At 42.5% G+C, this 20,636-nt stretch overlaps 2 long non-coding RNA genes across 2 annotated transcripts; one reads left to right on the plus strand and one right to left on the minus strand.

Moving 5' to 3' along the window:
* The first annotated feature begins 12,600 nt into the window (after window positions 1-12,600).
* Window positions 12,601-12,924, plus strand: LOC143757499 (uncharacterized). Its single transcript, XR_013210571.1, has 3 exons — window positions 12,601-12,628; window positions 12,721-12,762; window positions 12,832-12,924. It is a non-coding gene; the product is annotated as an uncharacterized LOC143757499 (long non-coding RNA).
* A 511-nt stretch (window positions 12,925-13,435) lies between these two features.
* Window positions 13,436-14,113, minus strand: LOC143757508 (uncharacterized). Its single transcript, XR_013210582.1, has 3 exons — window positions 13,977-14,113; window positions 13,784-13,895; window positions 13,436-13,705 (listed from the first exon to the last, which is right to left on the minus strand). It is a non-coding gene; the product is annotated as an uncharacterized LOC143757508 (long non-coding RNA).
* Window positions 14,114-20,636: the final 6,523 nt, after the last annotated feature.

The raw sequence follows: 20,636 nt of genomic DNA on the forward strand, positions 1-20,636 counted from the left end.
CATTTTTCATATTAAGTGAGTATATTGACATATATTAAGACAATGTATATGATTATTGTTTACATAATATTGTATGTTATGACCATATATGTCATCAATATGTTTAATTTATATATGCCAATTTATTTAAACATCAAACATACATACGTTTTACATGCCTATGGTCTCCTTATTAGTATATTCCTTATTTTCCTTATTTGAACAGCTTGAACTTTTAACAAGTCTACACAATCCACATTTCATTTCTATCCCATTTTAGAATTAGCACAATTTTATAAATAAAATAGATTTTTTATAACATTATTTTACCTCATCTTAACTGGCTCATAAAAACAAAACATATACTACACAAATTCTATTTGGAAACTTAAATTTTATTTTTTTCATATCAATAACCATATATTGATAATTACACAGGGGCAGCAGTGGCTCAGTGGTTCATTTAGGCTGTCTACAAACCGAACGGTTGGTGGTTCGATCCCCGGTTCCATCTGACGAGGTGTCCATGAGCAAGACACATAACCCCAGCTGCTCTCGACAAGCTTGATGGCGCCTTGCATGGCTGACACTGCTGTCGGTGTGAATGAATGAGTGAGTGAATGTTAGGCAGTAGGTAAAGCATTTTGGTGGCCATGGGTCTGTTAAAGCGCTATATAAATGCAGTCCATTTACCATTATATATGTGACATATATATAAAAAACACTATTGTACATACATAAAATGTATGGGCTAGTTTTATATGTCAATATATGAAATTGTTCCATTTTCTAATAGGTTTTATATATGGGCAGATATACCATACCATACCAACTTTATTTGTTAAGCACTTTACAACAACCAAAGTTGACCAAAGTGCTGTACAGAAAAATAAACATAAACATGTACAATTAATAACCATACAATGAAAACATACAAAGTAACAAATAAAATCAAGTAAATGAAGTCGACATCTTACTAGGTGTCAAAAGCCAAAGAGAAAAGATGGGTTTTAAGAAGGGTTTTAAAAACAGATAAAGAAGAGGCCTGCTTAACATGCAAAGGCAGATCATTCCATAGTTTAGGGGCAGACACAGCAAAGGCACGGTCCCCTCTGAGCTTACGCTTAGTTTTAGGCACAGTCAGGAGCAGCTGATCATCTGACCTGAGAGCGCGGAGGGGTTTATAAGAGTGTAGAAGCTCAGAGAGGTATGGCGGGGCAAGACCATTTAATGATTTAAAAGCAAATAACAGAATTTTAAAATGGATCCTAAATTGAATAGGCAGCCAATGTAATGAAGCTAAAATAGGGGAAATGTGCTCATGTTTACGTGTGCCTGTTAAAAGACGTGCTTTTTGTATCATCTGGAGACGGGTGATGGAGGACCCACTAACCCCCACATATAGTGAATTACAGTAGTCCAGCCGTGTAGTTACAAAGGCGTAGATTGTAGTTTCAAAATGTTGACTTGACAGAATTGGCTTTATTTTGGCCAGCTGCCTCAAATAAAAGAAGCTTGATTTGACAACAGCTTTGATTTGACTGTCAAATTTAAGCTCAGGGTCCACTTTAACTCCTAGGTTTGTAATGCTAGGTTTAATATAGGGTGCCAAGGAGCCCAGATCTACAGGCGGGGTCCCAGTGGTGCCTCCAAAAACCATCACTTCTGTTTTTTTATCATTAAAATTTAAAAAGTTCAGAGCCATCCAGGCCTTTATGTCGTTGAGACAATTGAGTAGTTGTCCGACAGAGTTATCATTTTTCTTTTTAAGAGGTACATAAATCTGACTGTCATCTGCATAACAGTGGAATGAAATGCCGTACTTTCTAAGTATGGAACCAAATGGAAGCAAATACAAAGAGAAAAGTAGAGGGCCGAGGACTGAGCCATGTGGGACCCCACACAAGAGAGAAGCAGAGGAGGATACAGATTCACCTAACACAAAAAGTTTGATCCGCTAAGTATGACCTAAACCACTCCAGTGCTATGCCACTGATGCCCACCCACTGCCTTAAACGTGAAATCAATATTTCATGATCCACTGTGTCAAATGCAGCAGTTAGATCTAAAAGCACAAGGATAACACAGTCGCCAGAGTCAGTCGCTAAAAAGATATCATTAAAAACTCTTAAAATAGTGGTTTCGGTGCTGTGCAAGGTTTTAAAGCCGGACTGGAAAACCTCAAGTATATTATGTTCTTCCAAAAATAACAATAATTGACTGTGCACAATCTTCTCCAGGATTTTTGAAAGGAAGGGCAATTTGGAAATAGGCCTGAAATTAGCAAGAACTGATGGATCTAGAGCAGGTTTTTTAATCAGAGGTTGAGCTACTGCATGTTTTAAAATTTCAGGGACCACACCCGAGGTCAGACTACTATTTATAACTGCAACAACAAATGGTCCTACAGTGGGGAAAACCTCCTTAAATAGTCGAGGGGGGACAGCATCATTTGGAGAACCCGAGGGCTTCAAGTGACTAACAACCTCCTCTAAAAAAGAAAAAGTCACCGTTTCAAAAAGATCAAAAACAGCCGAGCAGGGGACAGAGATTGAAGGGTCTGAAGCTGAAGGTGCAGTCTGAGACCTAATAGAAGTGATTATCAATAAAAAAGCAAAGGAAATTTTCACACAAAGCAGGGGATGCCTCCATACAAGCATTCTGCGGGGCATTTAAAAGTGAGTCAATGGTGTTAAACAAAACACGAGGCTTTTGACAATTTGCCAGAATAATATCTAAGAAATGTTTTCTTTTAGCATCTTTCACAGTTTCCACGAAATGACACCAACAATCCCTTAACATTTGAAGAGACACCTGCAGTTTGTCCTTCTTCCACTTGCGCTCAGCTCTACAGCACTCATGTCTGGCAGCATGAGTCATGTCATTTAGCCAGGGCTCAGATTTAGTTTTAGGCTGCCTAGATTTTAATGGAGCCACAGTGTCTAAAACAGTTTGGCAGGTGGAGTGAAACCATGAGCTAAGCTCTTCTGTGTGCAATACAGACTCAGGAGTGATGGTGTTCTGACTGAAAGCAGCCGAGAACTGAGCAGCAGTGGAAGGGTTAATCATGCGACAGCACCGTGCAGCAGCGCGAGGTTTAAATGACAGGCAAGAGCAGTCTCAAATAATACAGGCATATGGTCAGAAAACACTGCGTCACATATCTCTAGATTAAGAACAGGCAAACCATATGATAAAACAAGATCAAGTGTGTGTCCATGTTCTTGTGTGGGTCCCGACACAGATTGCACAAGATTAAAAGAATCAATGAGGTTTAGAAAACCCTTTGTCATTGGCTTATCAGGACAACACACATGAACATTAAAATCCCCAACAATAAGAACACGATCATATTTATGCATGATTTCAGCCAGAAAATCTGAAAAATCATTAAAAAAAGTCCTTATTGTACTTGGGGGGCCGATAGACAACAACACACAACACTGTGTGAGAGCGACCAATCTCAAATAAATTCAGCTCAAAGCTGCTGGAAGCGGATGACAGCAATATCTGCTTACATTTATAATTACTCTTATATACAGTCGCTATTCCTCCTCCTCGGCCAGATTTTCGCGGGGAGTTAAGGTATCAGCAATCATGTTGTAACAATTCTGTGAAAGCGCTGGACTCACCATCACTCAGCCATGTCTCAGTAACACAGAGGAAATGCAATCCTCGGGACGTGTAAAAATCCTTTAAGACAAAAGTCTTATTTGCTAGAGATCTAGCATTTACCAGCTCAAACCTGGCAGGAACCGGCGGATCCGCGGCGCTGGATGTTCGTGAAACCCGACACAGAGACCGCAAGTTGCTATGATTGACTCTGCGCCAGCGGGGATGTGGAGAGCAGGGGCCGCGGGGCTGGAACACCTCTTCCGGGCCGACGACAGGTATCAGCCAGGCGCCGACAGGGTCCAGCGAGCGTCGAGGAATAACGAGGCTAGGCACGACTCCAAACTCAGTCCAAAAAGGCGTAGAACACCATGCAAGACGGGCCTTCAACCTCACCAGCCGGCCACTACGTTTTCCTCGGCGGCGGGTGCGCTTTTGTCGGCGCTCACGCCGAGAAGGTGGAGCCTGGGTGTGCCAAAGGTGAGCCGGGAGGAGCGGGGGCAAGGTTTCACGTCCACCATCATCCACTTTTACTAAATTTTCAGCAGAAAATCGCAGATCCAGCAGTGTTTGGCGATCATACACCAGCAGAGAGTCGACATCCTGTGCAAAAAGCAAAACAAACAGCAAAAACACACACAGCAATGACAGTGACAGACGGCAAGCCACACACAATGCGGCCATCTTCCTGTAATTGAAATCTACAGACAGATGTACAGATATATATGTACATATATGTTTTCACTTTCTTTGTGGATATATTTAATATATCGTCGCTGCCCGATGAAACTCACGTATGTCCAAAACGGTTACTTTTCAGGAAGTGAAAAAAACACCGTAATTTCAAAAGCAGTTGAACGTAGCGTTGCATACTTGGTACGGCATCTTTAAATGTAACCATATTCTTGCCAGTGTAATGATATAATCCACATTTGACCAAAATCCAGTTTAAATGGACATACGTGCATATTTTACAGTAACGGTGGTCGATACGCGTTCTTCCGATCATTAATTAGAATGACCAAGTCGCGTTTCATATTGACAGATGAAATAGGCTACGCTCAGTTTATTAAATAGCCTATGTCTCAGTTTATTAAATACACTCAGTTTATTAAATAGCCTACGTCTCAGTTTATTAAATATGCTCAGTTTATTAAATGTCTCTTGCAAACTATGAAGGGACAATGAATCAATACACTGACATGGCAATGCTGGACTGATACTTTGTTTGCACAGTCCTACCGTAATTTTGTGAATATATAATAAACTTGTGAACAGTTGTCAAAAACAAACGTTTGTTGATACCTCACAGTGTTATTCGGCTATCCAATGCTGAGCGTCCAGAGACGCTTAAGATTAAACTTCACCAGACCGGCGAGATGCCTCCACAGGGTGGGAGATACGCGGCGTGTTTGGCAGCTTTGCCACCAAATGGATATATTTGAAAATCAGATGACTTCAGATGATTTCACAACTTTTCATTGGTCATTTAGATAATGTGAAGCATACTGTATACAGAAATGAACATGGACATTCTATCCGTCGAAAAATCTCAAAATCGGCAAAAAGGACATACGCGGTTTTCATCGGACAGCGACGATATGTATATTTCATATGTGTACATATATTACATTTCCATATGGGTACTGTTAACAAATTAAACTGTTAACTGTTGTAACTGTTGTTAAATGTCCCTGATTGAACAGAGGATTAATCTTCTATGACTACACAGAGGATATATCACCTTCCCTGGTAAAGCAGAGGATAAATCTTCCCTAACTTTACAGAGGATAAACCTTCTCTAGCAATGTAGAGGATAACTATTCCATTAAACATCTTTCCCTGATTAGACAGAGGATAAACTACTCTTAACACACTGTAGCTGTTGTTAACCTTCCCTGGTTGAACAGAGGATGAATCTTCTCTGACTACACAGAGGATAAACGAATATTAACATGTAATGCTAATCTTCCCTGCCTAAACAGAGGAAAACTTTCAACTCTAAAAGAAAACTTTAGAGGATAACTTAGTTAACCAAACTCTACAGCTGTTTGTGTGCTATGCAATGAACAATCCAGAGCTGATTCAATGTGCGTCTTTATTCTTCCATACTCCATTAACAACTGCCCCCGAACCGGGGCCGACCAACGTCACAACAGGATGCAAACCATATATGGCATTTTACCGTAACATCTCCCTTTCTTTACAACGTTACCACACTTCAATAAGAACCCCCTCCATGAATTAACAACTCGAACATGAGTGGTTACTAAACCAACTTCTGCTGTGCATTCCTAGAACTGAACTGCATTACTTGTGCATTAGTCTGTCTACACCACTAAGGGAAAATCACAAGTCCAGTCTCTGTGGTGGACGTGACTGACGGCCACTGCGCATAATGGTCAGGGTTTCGCGCTGGGCAGGCATATTACTCATTGACAGCTTTTGTTCTTGAACTTGCTCTGGCACATTTTCCGTGCTGTCCGATGTGTCGCCCTCTCTGATTGCTGTTTCACTGTCGCTGGCTACCGAGCCCTGACTGATCCCTGCTCCTTGGTGATTAAACTGGGCGGAGCGCTCAGCCCTTCGCAAATCCACACGGTTGCGCCTGTATAATGTGCCATCCACATCCACCACATAAGACCGCGGATTCACTTTTCCCAGACACTGGCCTCTCCGCCACCGTCCCGTGCGGTCTCCAGGCAGTGGTTTCATTCTGATGTGTTCACCGACATTAAGCTCTGGCAGGTCTTTGGCTCTCGCGTCGTAATGGAATTTTGCCATGCGTCGTTTCCACCTTAGTTTCTCCGAAACTCCTTCGACCACCTTGGGGAAAAGTAAACTGTTTGTCATGGGAAGCCCCGACCTAAGTCTGCGTGACATCAGTCGTTGAGCAGGACTGCTGTCCAATCCCTCAGTGGGCGTGTTACGCCAGTGCAGAATTGCTAGCCATGGATCTGTTCCGTCGAGTTTTGCCCTCTTACAGAGCGATTTCACAATCTTCACGGCCGATTCTGCCTTTCCGTTAGATTTTGGGTGCTGGGGAGAGGATGTGACATGCATGAATCCCCATTGGGCCGCAAATTTTCTAAACTGTTCACAAGCGAATTGCGGCCCGTTGTCGGTAATCACTTGATCTGGCTGACCGTAACGCGCATACTGCACTTTGCAGCGTGTAATGACTGTGTCCGCCGTCAGATCTGGCAACTGATCAATTTCCCAGTAATCTGAGTAGTGGTCCACTATGATCAGAAATTCTCTGCCACCATATGCATACAGGTCCATACTAACTATTTGCCAGGGGCGCACAGGGATGTCGTGGGACATCATCGTTTCCTTTTGCTGGTTGTGCGCGTACTCGTTACATGCGGGACAGTTAGCCACAAAATCATTTATCTCTCCTCTCATGTTGGGCCAGAACAGCGTTTCCCTCGCCTGTCTGTAACAGGCTTCTCCTCCAATATGAGTGGCGTGAATGCGATTGAGCATTGCTGCTCTCAATGCCTTCGGTATAATGGCACACTGACCTCTATAAAGCACACCATTTTGAATGTTCACTTCATCTCTGAATGGCCAATACTCGCGCACCAAGAGCGACGCGTTTTCTTTGCGTTCGGGCCAGCCAGTTAGCACAGTCTTTGCCAGCTCCTGCAACGCGTCGTCAGCTTTGGTCTCGGTCACAATTTGACGGAGACTGATGTCTGTCACGTTGAGATGTAGGGCTTGGTCTATGAATGCGAGCACAGCCTCGGCGCTGTCCATGGTACTCACGTGTTGTGGTGGTCCGGGCTCGTTGGGCACCTGCTTGTCGAGAACTGCCCTGCTCAGCGTATCACTTATGTACATCTCTGGACCGGGTTTGTACACAACATTCAGGTTGTAGCTTTGAAGCTGTAATAACATGCTTTGGAGGCGTTTGGGAGCATTAAGAAGTGGTTTCTTAAATATTGTCACGAGGGGTTTATGGTCGGTTTCAGCAGTAATTGTCTCCCTGCCGTACAGATAGTGATGAAACCTCTGACATGCGAACACGATACTCAAGCACTCCTTCTCAATTTGGGCATAATTTTGTTCAGTTCTCGTAAGCGCTCGAGAGGCGAACGCCACAGGTTGTCCTTGCTGCTGCAGACAACAGCCCAAACCGTTCTTGCTGGCATCGCTTTGTATTGTCACTGGCTTGTTTATGTCGTAATACATCAAAACGGGCGTGTTCGTGATCATGCGTTTTATTTCTTGAACTGCCTCGTCGTGTTTAGGGAGCCAGTGCCACGCTATGTCTTTGTCCAGAAGCCTGCGAAGCGGCTCGCATACCTCTGAAAGCCGTGGGAGGAACTTGGCCAGGTACGTCACAAATCCAATGAAGCGCTGAACTGCTTTTACATCCTGCGGTGTCTGCATTGCCAGGACTGCTTTTGTCTTTTCTGGGTCAATTCGTAATCCTTCCGCTGACAATATGTGCCCATGAAAGTGCACCGCTTTGAGTTTGAATTGTACCTTTTTTTCACTCAGCCGGAGTTTCACAGCTCTGCATCGCTCCATCAGAGCGCCGAGATTTCTGTCGTGATCTAACTCGGCCTCTGCGTCCGAGTCACCGCAGCCAACGACCAGTATGTCATCCGCTATGGGCTCTATGCCTCGGAGTCCCATCAACAGCTCGTGTTGCTTACGTTGATAGATTTCTGGTGCTATGGAAACGCCGAAAGGCAGTTTACGCCATCTCATCCGCCCCCATGGTGTCCAGAAAGTTGTCATTAAGCTGCTTTCATTATCCAGCTTGCAGTGTAGAAAAGCATCGCGAACGTCTACCAGCGTGAACAGACGTGCTTTGGGTAATTTATACAGAACGTCTTCCAGCGTTGGCATGTGATAGTGCGATCTTTGCAGTGCTTGATTAAGGTGTTTTGGGTCTATACATATTCTTACTTTGTCTGGCTTGGCTATGACTACCATGTTGCTGATCCATGGTGTGGGTTCCGTGACACTAGTGATGTGACCGTCTCTCATGTATTTATCCAGCTGTTCTTTTACTCTGGCTTTCAAGGCCACTGGCACGTTCCGTGGCGCGCATTGCACAGGCGACACGCTGCTGTCGAGCACAAAGCGGACCTCTCCTGGGACTGAATCGACTGGGTCATTAAACACGTCCTTGAAATTGTCAATTAACTGCTGCTTTGTGAGAGGCATGTCGGAGTAAGCAATCAGTCTGTGAAGCTCTTCTGGGATGGTAAATTTCATGAGCCCTAGCCGCTCACATGTGTCACCTGATAGTAATGGTTCTTGATCGGCTTCGACCACTTCAAAGACTAGCTTGTGTTTGGTGCTCTTTATTGTGCATTCTGTATGAAATCGGCCTAAAGACAGCATTGTGGCACCAGAATACAATTTCAGTCTTGTTGTGCTTGGCTGCAAAGGGCTCTCTGAATCCAGTTTTTCTTTGGTTATCCGGCTCATAACGTTACAAGTTGCTCCCGTGTCTAGCTGACAGGCCTGCTTTCTTTTATTAAATGTCAGGTTAACGAACCATCTTGGACCGGGGCACTTTACTGTGTCAATGCATTCCTCAGCAGCAAAAAGTCAACCCTCGCTGTAGGGCCCTTGCACATCCTGCTCATCATCCATCATTACATTCACTCTGCCGGACCTGTCAGCAATCTGACGCGCTCTACACACTTTTGCGAAATGATTCAATACACCACATGATCGACAAGTCTTTCCATATGCGGGGCACTGATCTCTGCCTTTCTTATGACCGCCCCCACAATATTTGCACTTCACAGTTCTGGGCGTTTGCTCATTATTCATTTCCCCATCCCTGCGTTTCAGCCTTTGTGCTTGTGCAATATTCACAGCGTCACTGACTGTGTTGTCAATAACTTTAACTCGTTGTTCCGTCGCTTCTGCCAGTCGGCATATTTCGACAGACTGTGACAAAGTCAGCTGACGTTCACGCAACATGCGCCGCCTCGTGTTCTCATTGGCAATGCCCAGGACAAGTCTATCGCGAATCATTTCATCTTTGAGCTCCCTGTATTCACAGGTCGATGCTCGTTCCCGCAGCCTCGTGAGAAAGTTGTCTATAGGCTCGTCCACCTCCTGCTTGCAACAACCGAACATATATCTTTCGTAGATCACATTTTTCGCAGGCTTGAAATAATCTCCCAATGCATCAAGTATGAATTTCGGATCCTTCGTTTGTTCCTCGCTCAACACAATATTATGACTGTAGATATGCCGACATTCATTACTAGGGGTGGGGAAAAAAATCGATTCTTAGATGCATCGCGATGCGGACGTGGACGATTCTGAATCGATTCACAAATGTCAAAAATCGATTTTCAAAAAAGTTTTTTTTTTTAGATATATATTTATAATAACGTAATATTGACGGAACGCAAAAGACGGAACTCTGAAGTGCGGAAGTGCAGTGCCCGGACCGTCTCAATGTGGCGTGTGCACATAACAGAGACGCGATGGCTGAGCGCAAAATCCAAACACCCTCCTCGTTAAAAGCTGACGTGTGGAAATATTTTGGCTTCTCTGAAGTTGAAGGGGGAAAGGAGCTGGACAAGAGCCACACTAGTTGTAAGCTTTGTAGAATAAAACTAAAATATTTCGGCAACACGACAAATATGAGAAGCCATATGACACGTTTCCACCCAGAGGAGGAAAAACACTCGGCTGTACCAGAGCTGTTTCTCTCTATGGCTCTGGGCTGTACAATGTATAATGTACTGTTTTTATTTTTAAAACGGTGTGAAAAGTAAAAATTCTCATTAAATAATTCATCTTTGACCTGTCAAAGTTTCCTACAAGTCTCCACAGCAAGGATGCATAGATTTATGGGCGTGGTAAGCAGAAGAAAAATGAGTCTGCACATGCGCATAACCAGTAAGTAGCACATCTCGATGGGTAGCATGAATCGTCAGAACACCTGTTGTTGTTATTATTAATTTACTACAAGTATGCTGCTAGTTCAGGCACATTTATTTTCCTGTTGGTTCTTTGCAATGTTAATAAAATATATTGTACGTTAATTCTTTATGGGTCATTACTTTGTACTTTTAAAGCAAAGTATTTATATTCACACACACACACACACACACACACAAAAGATTCAGATAATCGATAATCGCTTTAGCATCGAATCGCAGCCCTCTGAATCGGAATCGAATCGAATCGGGAGGTGCCTAGAGATTCCCACCCCTATTCATTACCCATTAATCGCCGCAGCGCTGCCGCTCTCACCTCATTGGGCTTCTCACTAAGCCCGGTAGCTAGCTCGTAGTCCTCGAATTCCGCTCTGAAATTGTCCCAATTTTTGGAAATGTCTCCTGACATCCGCATGCCCTCCGGGGCAGGAATGCTGTTCAAAGCCATGTTCAGGATCTAGTGTTCACTTCTGACACCATGTTTGTGTGCTATGCAATGAACAATCCAGAGCTGATTCAATGTGCGTCTTTATTCTTCCATACTCCATTAACAACTGCCCCCGAACCGGGGCCGACCAACGTCACAACAGGATGCAAACCATATATGGCATTTTACCGTAACAACAGCTGTCTCTTAACTTTTCTATGACGGCACAGAGGATAACACATTTGCACTGGTCTTAATGGTTCTTTTGGATAGAGTAGCACTCACCAACACTTAGTTGTACAGAAAGATTCAGTCTGGAACTCAGTCAGATCTTTGTTGAGCTTGAAGTTTCAATCTGGATTCAGAGGGGTATTGCACAAAAGTAGAATTAAGAAAGCCAGGATAAAAGACCAGTCCCGGCTTGACCTAGTTTAATCAGTGCATCCTGGCTTAATCCGTTGCACGTTTGCTGAGCCAGGATGAGAACGCGCGGATATGTCAAGCCAGTTGTATATAGTTTGGATAAATGCACGTTCACGGCATTCTTTAAAAGATCACGAAATCGATCACAGAATCACCGATCCGAAAATGGACAAAACGCGTGCGGCATACTTTTCGCCTAATGAGCAACAGCTTCTTATGGAAACGTATGAAGAAGTGAAACATATAATATGTAAAAAAGGCAATACAGCTGCTGTAATAAAACAAAGAGAGAATGCATGGCAAACAATAGCGGACCGATTGAATGCGTAAGTAGTCCAAATAACCAGTGCTCCACTGAAACCCTCATAATTACAATTCAAGGAGTTACTTGTCATTTTCAAAAATAATTGTATACTTTGCCTTAAATGTGACCAGTGAACATGCATTTAACATGAAGAATAATTGCAAACACTTACCCACTATGTGTATCTATTTAGTTTATTTTATGTCTATTATCTCTTTAATCTTTTTACTCTTATCTATTTGTATGTAGGTTTTGTTTTTAATTGATTTGATGTAATCTATAATCAGATATTTTGCTCTATTTTTATCCATCTAATCTATTTTATCATTTGTATCTATTCCTCTTAAAGAACAAACATGTCTGGCCAAAAAAGGACTTGGCAGCAAGTCAAGATTAAATACAAGAATATTTTGCAGGCTGGTAAGTGACTTGTTTGCGGAGAACATAGGTGACATGTTTGCTGACATTTTATTGTCTGTGCTGATTTTAGCAATAAAAAAAAAAGTCATATATCTGGTACGGGGGGTGGCCCTCCAACCCAAGACTTCACCCCAGCAGAGGAGCTGGCCCTGGACCTAAATAAAGGGAAGCCAGTGATTGAAGGGATCCAGGGAGGGACATCCACTGACTCTGGCCCAGCAAGGGATACTGGCCTCTTCATACAAAGTACATTATTGCCATACAACTGCACATGGAAAATATTGAAATCCATATATATTTTGTTTTGTAAACTGTGTGACTTTGCCTTATAGTGGCTGGTAGCACCCTTACACTTTTGGAGCCAACAGACTATGATTTGCCGGTGAGTACTCTTTATTAAATCATAGGCTTTGCATGTCCTGTCAAAAAATATCAATACAAGTATTGAAATGGCAGAGGGAAGCCACATCTACAGCAGTGGAGTGCACTTCTGCCGATGATGACACCGTGTCGCTGGACTCCAGAAGGCTCGAGGTATTTTGTGAAAATAGACACATTTTTTTATAAGTTCATAATAGATAAGAAGTCAGGGAAGTGGTACTAATAGAAAATATTATTTGTTACAGGATCCTGACATTGGGCAACCTGATAAGCAGCCTGGTAACATAGTGCGTATTGCCTAAAGTAAATTTACATTATGCCAAAATTCTGCTATGCTAACTAAAAGGTCTTCACAGAATTCACAAACTGTCAGATATCTCTACACAACCCATCTAAAGAGACAGATCGAGCTGACAGAAGTCAAGATTGATGTGAACAAAAGAAAGCTGCAGGACATGGACTTTGAGATGCAAATTAAACACAAGACACTGAGGAAACTACAACTGGAAATCCAGAAACTAGAAAGAGAAGTAAGTGACTTCAGTTCATACTGTAACCATGACTGTAACACAATGTATTAATCATTATATTTTTTTCTCTCCAAAGCTCCAAGCTGACAAGTGATAACAGCAAAATAATAAAAGAAAAATATTCCAAAACCATTGTGGTCTTGTAACTTTTTTTTTATGAATGTCAAGTATACACTTTATATTTATTGATCCAGTGAAGTGGAACTAGAATTTGGGAAGATAACCACAGTGTGTGCTGCTGATTCCAAATAAAATGCATGTACACATGAAAAAGTTATATAGCCTGCATTATCCTTTATTAAGGGATGGGCTAAATCAAAACTAAATTAACTGAAATAATTTGCAATGTATTGTTCTCTAACAAGTCTTCCATTTCTGTTATCTGGGAATATGGCAGCATTGTCCCAATTAACATCCAAAGCAACTCTGGGAGCCCTTTCTTTTCTTAGGCTGGCAATATTGTGCAGCACTGTGCAGGCAACAGTCACATCACATGCTCTGTCTGGGGAGACCCTCAGGTGGTGCAGGCACTGAAATCGTGATTTCAGGAGGCCGAAGGTCATTTCAATTCGAGCCCTGGTTTTGGCATGGGCATGGTTGTAAGCTTGCTGTGCTGGGGTTTGGGGGTCTGTAAGGGGAGTCATCAGAAATGTCTCACAGGCATAGCCTTTGTCCCCCAGCAGCACACCAGAGAACTCACCTGCGAATACAAAACATAATTCTTACAAGTACTGTACCCTTGATGTTCAAGGTGCTTAAAAAAAATGGGGTGGCTTACCTAGAGAGAGTCTCTGGTAAATTCTACTTGCCCGAAAGATTCTGGAGTCATGGACTGAGCCAGGCCACTTTGCCTCTAAATTTGTGATAAGGCAGTCAGCATCACAGATCATCTGTAAAAATATATAGCCTATTAAGGTCATTTAATGCACAGAATAATTATGTAGCTGACAGTAACCATAACTCATTCTTACCTGAACATTGACACTGTGGAAGGATTTCCTGTTAACATAATCTCCCTCATGTGCCCCTGAGGGGCGTTGGATACGAATATGGGTGCAATCCACTGTACCAATTACATTAGGAAAAGCTGTAACACAAAATAATGAGTGTCATACTGTGACTATGCTAATGTAACATTTTGTAGTAATCTGTTATTATTCGTGTAACCTGCAATCTTGTAGAACTCCTCCTTGATGTGGATGAATCTTCTGTGACCAGGGAAGGTGATAAATATGTGCACAAGAGATTTCAATGCCAGACTTACATTTCTTATTGTGCGGCAAATAGTGGCTTTATTGAGGTTTTCTGCATCACCGACAGAATACAGAAACATGCCACTTGCAAAGAATCGCAGTGCTACGCAGACCATCTGTGGGACAATGAGAGCATGGCTCCGTGCTGTCTTGTGCTGTATGTTTGGACCCAGCAGCCTACACAAATATCTGATGCCATCACCTGAGAATCTGTACCTCTCAGTCAGATATTCGTCTGAAAAGGCCAATGGGTCTGCCCTATCTCGGAAGACTCTTTCATGCCTGAATGCTCGTCTGAGTATTAAAACTTCCTCATCAACTACATCATCCAACAAAGGACAATCCATTGTGAATAGGAAACACACAAATCTTTAGTCTATATATACTACATATTGACCTCGTTACGGACTTAATTGAAACCACATGTGCAACTTCATGAGCCATTTCTTATTATCTCATCAACTGCAAAAATTTTTTTTTCTCATTCAACAGTACATTTCTACTCTATACTTGCATATATAGATATACATAGTCTATATTCTATTTCTCATATTGTATAGTATAGTTATTTTGCACTGTGTTGGCATTCATTGTGGACAGCAAAGTAATAATTGCTCAGGAAAATCTGCTTTCCTCACTGGGTGTATGACAATAAACGCTTTAAATCTCGAATAATATATATATATTCATCAAACCTCTGACAGTGAAATGAACAGCAGTTTTCAATAATAACTAAAATAACAGTACGCATACTTAGATGAATGACAGTATATCTAGTATTTTAATGCAGGACCATGAAGTGACTAAAACACATTAATATCTAGTAGGATTTAGGGAGGAACTAGCCGATAAATCACTAGGATTAATCTTAGCCTGGTTGTTAGCCTGCTCCGGAGCAGGCTAGCTGCAAAGTGTAAATCTCCATAGTAACTTAATGTAGATTAATTTAGCCTCCCTTCATGCAACCAAGTAAGGGCTAAATTCAGCCAGGATAACTGGAAAATCCTAGCTTAATCCCTTATCTTGCTTTTGTGCAATACCCCCCAGGTGAGTAGAGATTCAGTCTCGAACTCAGTCAGATCTTTGTTGAGCTTGAAGTTTCAATCTGGATTCAGGTGAGTAGCTCTGCCCGGGTCACGGCGCCAAAACTGTTGTGAACTTTTTCTCCCAAAGTGTAGAAAACTTGGTTGGTCGGGTTGTATCTTAAGAAGGTTTCTTTATTGAGAACACGAGCTGTGTGTCGCTGTAGTCTTCCAAGCTCATCTCGAGTCCAAAAAAAGGAACTTTACATTGTAATATATATATAGGAAGGGATTACATGGGGGAGGAGAATCGGAACAAAGCATGTAAATGTCGTATACAGGTTCAGCGTAACTATTCAAACAGTGAGACTCAAAAAACAGGAATGACAGAACTCTCCCGCTGCTTACAATAGAGAGAAACAGGAATGGCAGGCTCGATAGAGAGCAGTAATCTGACAAATACAGAAAACGGGATTGGCTGGACTCTCTTGCTGGAAACTGAACCTTAAATGCTAAATTCAATTTACTCTACCTTAATTTTTCATGTGATGTTATGCAACGAAAACAGGATCAGCAGATCTTAAACCTATTCTTAAATTTGTAATCCTTCACTACAAACCATGCCTAAACAAACTACTTGTCTTGCCTATAAATTTTGATGCAGAATTTTATTTTATTTTATCACTTCGGGTAGGTACGCGAACCGAAAATTCCACAACGCTTTATCTTTAGAGTGTTATAGGTATCCTCCATAGGGAGAGGCTAGTTGGCACTTCAGCACTGCATTGTCATCGGGTCCAGGCGAAGGTCCTTCGTCAGATCTGGAAACGGCCTGGATCTGGCAGGCTACGGGAAAACCTTGGGATAAACAAAGACACTAAAATTAGCATAGATGCCATTCTTCTTATGATGTAACGAGTACATCAGGATTCAAGGGAAGTGTTCCCAGTTCCGGCTGACCTAATCTATGCAGCCTAATATTGAATTATAGAAGTCGATAATGTATTATGTGAATGCTAGGTCAAAGAGATGTGTTTTTAGTCAAGCTTTGAACTGACAGACTGTGTCTTGCTTCCCGGAAAATGTTAGGAAGACTGCTCCAAAATTTTTGTGCTAAATAGGAAAAGGATCTACCGCCAGCAATTTATTTTGATATTCTAGGTATTATCAACACTAATAGAGAGATACAACAACGATCGGATGATAAGGGCAAATCATTTGTGACTCTAATGAGAGCTGTCTCAGTACTATGATACGGTCTAAATCCGCACTGAAAATCCTCGCAGATATCATTTCTTTCAAGAAAGGAACACAGTTGTCAAGTCAAGTCAAGTCATCCTCATTTATATAGCGCTTTTAACAATGTAGATTGTTTCAAAGCAGCTTTACAGAGATAAACATATAATTTAAGGTAACAGAGATTGGTTTGGTTTTATAGTGGCTCTTTAAAAATGTTTTTTCCAGCTAAAGTTAGTTTTGATTGATTCACTTCTGTCTAAATGATCATTTGTTATTAAATTAGGGGCCGCTAAGACGACACCGTTCTCTCTAAACAGACTTTAAACGTGAACCTGTGATAGACGCTGATGGCGTTCACATGCGCATTAAGAATTGATTCTATAGTTATGTGCGTTTGAATAAATGTGCGCAGGTTTGTAATTCCTTACAAACCATGCCTAAACAAACTACTTGTCTATAAATTTTGATGCAGAATTTTTATTTTATCTTATCACTATGGGTAGGTACGCGAACAGAAAAATTCCACAACGCTTTATCTGTAGAGTGGTATAGGGATCCTCCATAGGGAGAGGCTAGTTGGCACTTCAGCTTCAGTTGTGAGGATACTGCTTTTTCTAATATCTTTGACAGAAAAGGTAAAACAGAACAAGGCAGCTGCTGGTCTACCACACCCGTGCTACAACAACCTAAGCGATGCCTACGACACATACTGCAAGATGCTGCTGGCAGCAGCCAAAAGGAACATCCCACGCGATATACTCAAAGCTTACGTTCCCTGCTGGGATGATGAATGTAAAGACCTACTTCACACCCATGCATAAGCACAAGCTAGAGAGGCTAGGGACAAAGCAGCAGAAGTTCTACTCTGCAGGTTAAACGAGAAACGGAGGCAATGATGGACAGAGACTGTGGTATTAATCGACTTCACACATTCCAGCCGCCGGGCGTGGCAGACCATGAACAAGCTGACCGTAAGGTCAACAACCGCAGTACAGTGCCCCATCAGCACAAACTCCATTGCGTTAAGTAATGGCTGCTTTCCAAATGCAGACAAGGACTTCGTCAGGACAACATCAACGAGAGTCCATGAGCTTTCCAGGGCCCCAGGATTTAATTCCAATATATCCACTGATTTCACAACACCAGAAATCGAACAGGCGATCAAATGCGTGAAGACCGGTAAGGCACTAGCTGTAGACTGTATCCACCCAAAGTACGTTAAACACCAAGGTAAGAAGGCAACCGACTGGGTGCGCTTCTTCCTCTCCACATGTGTCCAACATTCAAAGCTGCCAAAGATCTGGCGCCATGCCAAGGTGATCGCCCTGCTGAAACCAAACAAGCCATGCGACAACCCTAAGTGATACCGTCCCATCTCACAGCTCTGTGTTCCATACAAGCTCCTCAAACGTCTTATCCTGGCACATCTCAATCCAGTGGTCGACCCTCAACTGCCCAAAGAACAAGCTGGCTTTCGAGGCGGTAGGTCATCAACAGACCAGATGATCCTCCTGTGCCAAGACATAGAGGACAGCTTCCAGACAGGAGAGAAGGCCGGCACCGTTTTCCTTGACCTCACAGCAGCAATTGATACTGTCTGGTTGTGCGGACTACATAACAAGCTTCTGGAAACAATTCCAGACAAGCGCATTGTGACCCTCATAATGGAGATGCTGAATAACCGCAGCTTTATGCTACACACCAGCAATGGCCAAAGCAGTAGGGTGAGAAAGGTCAAGAACGGTGTCCCACAAGGCTCAGTGCTGTCACCTATGCTGTTCAACATTTACATCCACGATCTACCTGCTAGACAATCAAGGAAATATGGCTATGCAGATGACCTGCCATCTTACTGAGCAAGCCATCCTGGGAAGCAGTAGAGGAGGGCCTCTCTGAAGACATGAACATCCTATCTTCATTCCTGAAGAACTGGCGCCTCAAGCTTAGCGCTGACAAGACTGTATCCGTATCATCAATGTTCCACCTCTACAACAAAGAGGCGTCCCGCGAAATGAACATCATGGTTGACAACACCCAGCTACAGCACCAGCCCTTCCCCACATACCTTGGCGTAAAGCTTGACAGAACACTATCATTTAGACAACACCTGGGCTGGGTTTCCCGAAACCTTCTTAACGCTACGTTGTTCTTAAGTTCACCTTAAGCTGTACCTTATCGTTAATACGCGTTTCCCGAAAAGTTCCTAGTTAAGTATACCTTTTGTAAGTTATACGTTCGGAAGGTTGGTCCGGACCAATCTTGGCCTTATCACTGTTGAAGGGCTATACGAATATAATTCTGAAGTTTTAATACACCCAGACAGTGTTCAATTAGGCTAATTCAAGTGTTATTCATACAAAGAATAAAATTGTCATTACACTGATTGTTGTTAAATTTCTAATCAAATTATCCAAAGGTACATCAGCTGGCAAACCATTAAAGGCTTAACAGTCTATTTAAAGGGAATGATTGTGGTGGGGAGTTTGCTCAAACTATGGCAGCAATACAAAGAATAGTTGCTCTAAAAGACGGCGCCGTCTGCGGAGTGCTTTCAAAGGCCAGTGAAAGCATACTGTCAGTTAAGTCCTATTCGGATGCTAATTGTTTCTCATGGGCTCGGACGGTATTTTAAACATTTACAGGGGTAAGTCAGTGATTTTATTGGTGTCCGAATCCATAGTGTTTTTTTCTCACCCAACCTGCGTAACAATCCCTGCCAAATTACCTACTGTTTTTTGACACAGGTCGTGTGGTAATTTAATTGCAGTCTGAATCCACATCCCTGAGTTTATAAGAAGAGATTCAAAATTCACTGTTTAAATCCTTTTTGATCACTGCTGAAGCACCGTACATAAGATGTACACTTTTATTTTTGAAATCCTGGAAAATATTTACAAGAATAATATTTCATCACAGCTCCACCTCAGCGAACAAAAATGGGAAAGAGAAGAAAGCACGTAAAAATTGAAATGGTTATTGTGGCAGCAATATATGATAACATTTTAAAATATGTAGGCTACGCTATTATAGGCTATTATAGTTTGGATTATTTTTTATAATATCCCATGAGTCCTAATAAATGCAATTTCAACTATTTCTGAAGTGCTTCTTTTATAAAGAACACCGTTTTCTCACACAATACAGTGAAGCAGCCCCTGCATGAGTGAATAATTGATTCTCGAGCCATCGAATCAACCAATTCAGCACCATCCTGAATTGGGACAGCACCTGGTAACAGACAGCACCTGGTAACTTTGCACGTAAGAAGATATATCTTTAGCAGCTTCCTAAGGTATGATTCGGGGAACACGCCTAGAAATAGTATACCTTTAGTTAAGTTATGCCTTGAGAGTCTCCGTAGCGTGCTATGAGACAACGTTATCGTGAAATGCAGCCCTGGACACGGTCAAGGCAAAGACAACCTCCTGTGCCATCCTGATACGGCGCCAGGCCGCCAACACATGGGGAGCCTCCACAAATACGCTTTGCACCTTTGTGTTCTCAAGTGCTGAATACTGTGCTCCAGCCTGGTGCCGTAGCCCCCATGTCATTAAGCTGGACACTGCCCTTAACACCGCCCTACGGACTAACTCCGGATGCCTACGAGCCACTCCAACCAACCAACTGCCCGTCCTCGGAGGAATTGCCCCTGCAGAGGTCAGGCGAGAAGGAGCAATGCTGGCTCTCACTCAAGAAGCACAGGCGAGTGAATCCCACCTCCTCCACAAAATCGCCACGAAGACACCACAGCGCATGTGCCTCAAATCCCGACGACCTTTTGCCACACATGCCCAAGAACTGCTCCGCACTACACCAGCCGACATCTGCAAGGCAAAGTAGTAATTAAAATTGCTGTTTTTGGAGTAATCTCCTAGAAACAAAATTAAAATTGCTTTTGTTTGCTCTTGGCAGAAATAAACTCTTATTTTGAAGAGGTGAATGGAAAGAGCCATCACTGTGCAACCGCTCGGCTCTGAAGCAAAATATGAATGAAGAGAGTAATGCCGCTCCTATTTATAATAATAATAATAATTCGTTACATTTATATAGCGCTTTTCTGGGTACTCAAAGCGCTTTACATGGAAGGGGGAATCTCCTCAACTACCACCAATGTTCA

This window comes from Siphateles boraxobius, unplaced genomic scaffold (genome assembly GCF_051911475.1).
Source record: "Siphateles boraxobius isolate OS27281-9 unplaced genomic scaffold, OSU_SipBor_1 11, whole genome shotgun sequence".
NCBI lineage: Eukaryota > Metazoa > Chordata > Actinopteri > Cypriniformes > Leuciscidae > Siphateles > Siphateles boraxobius.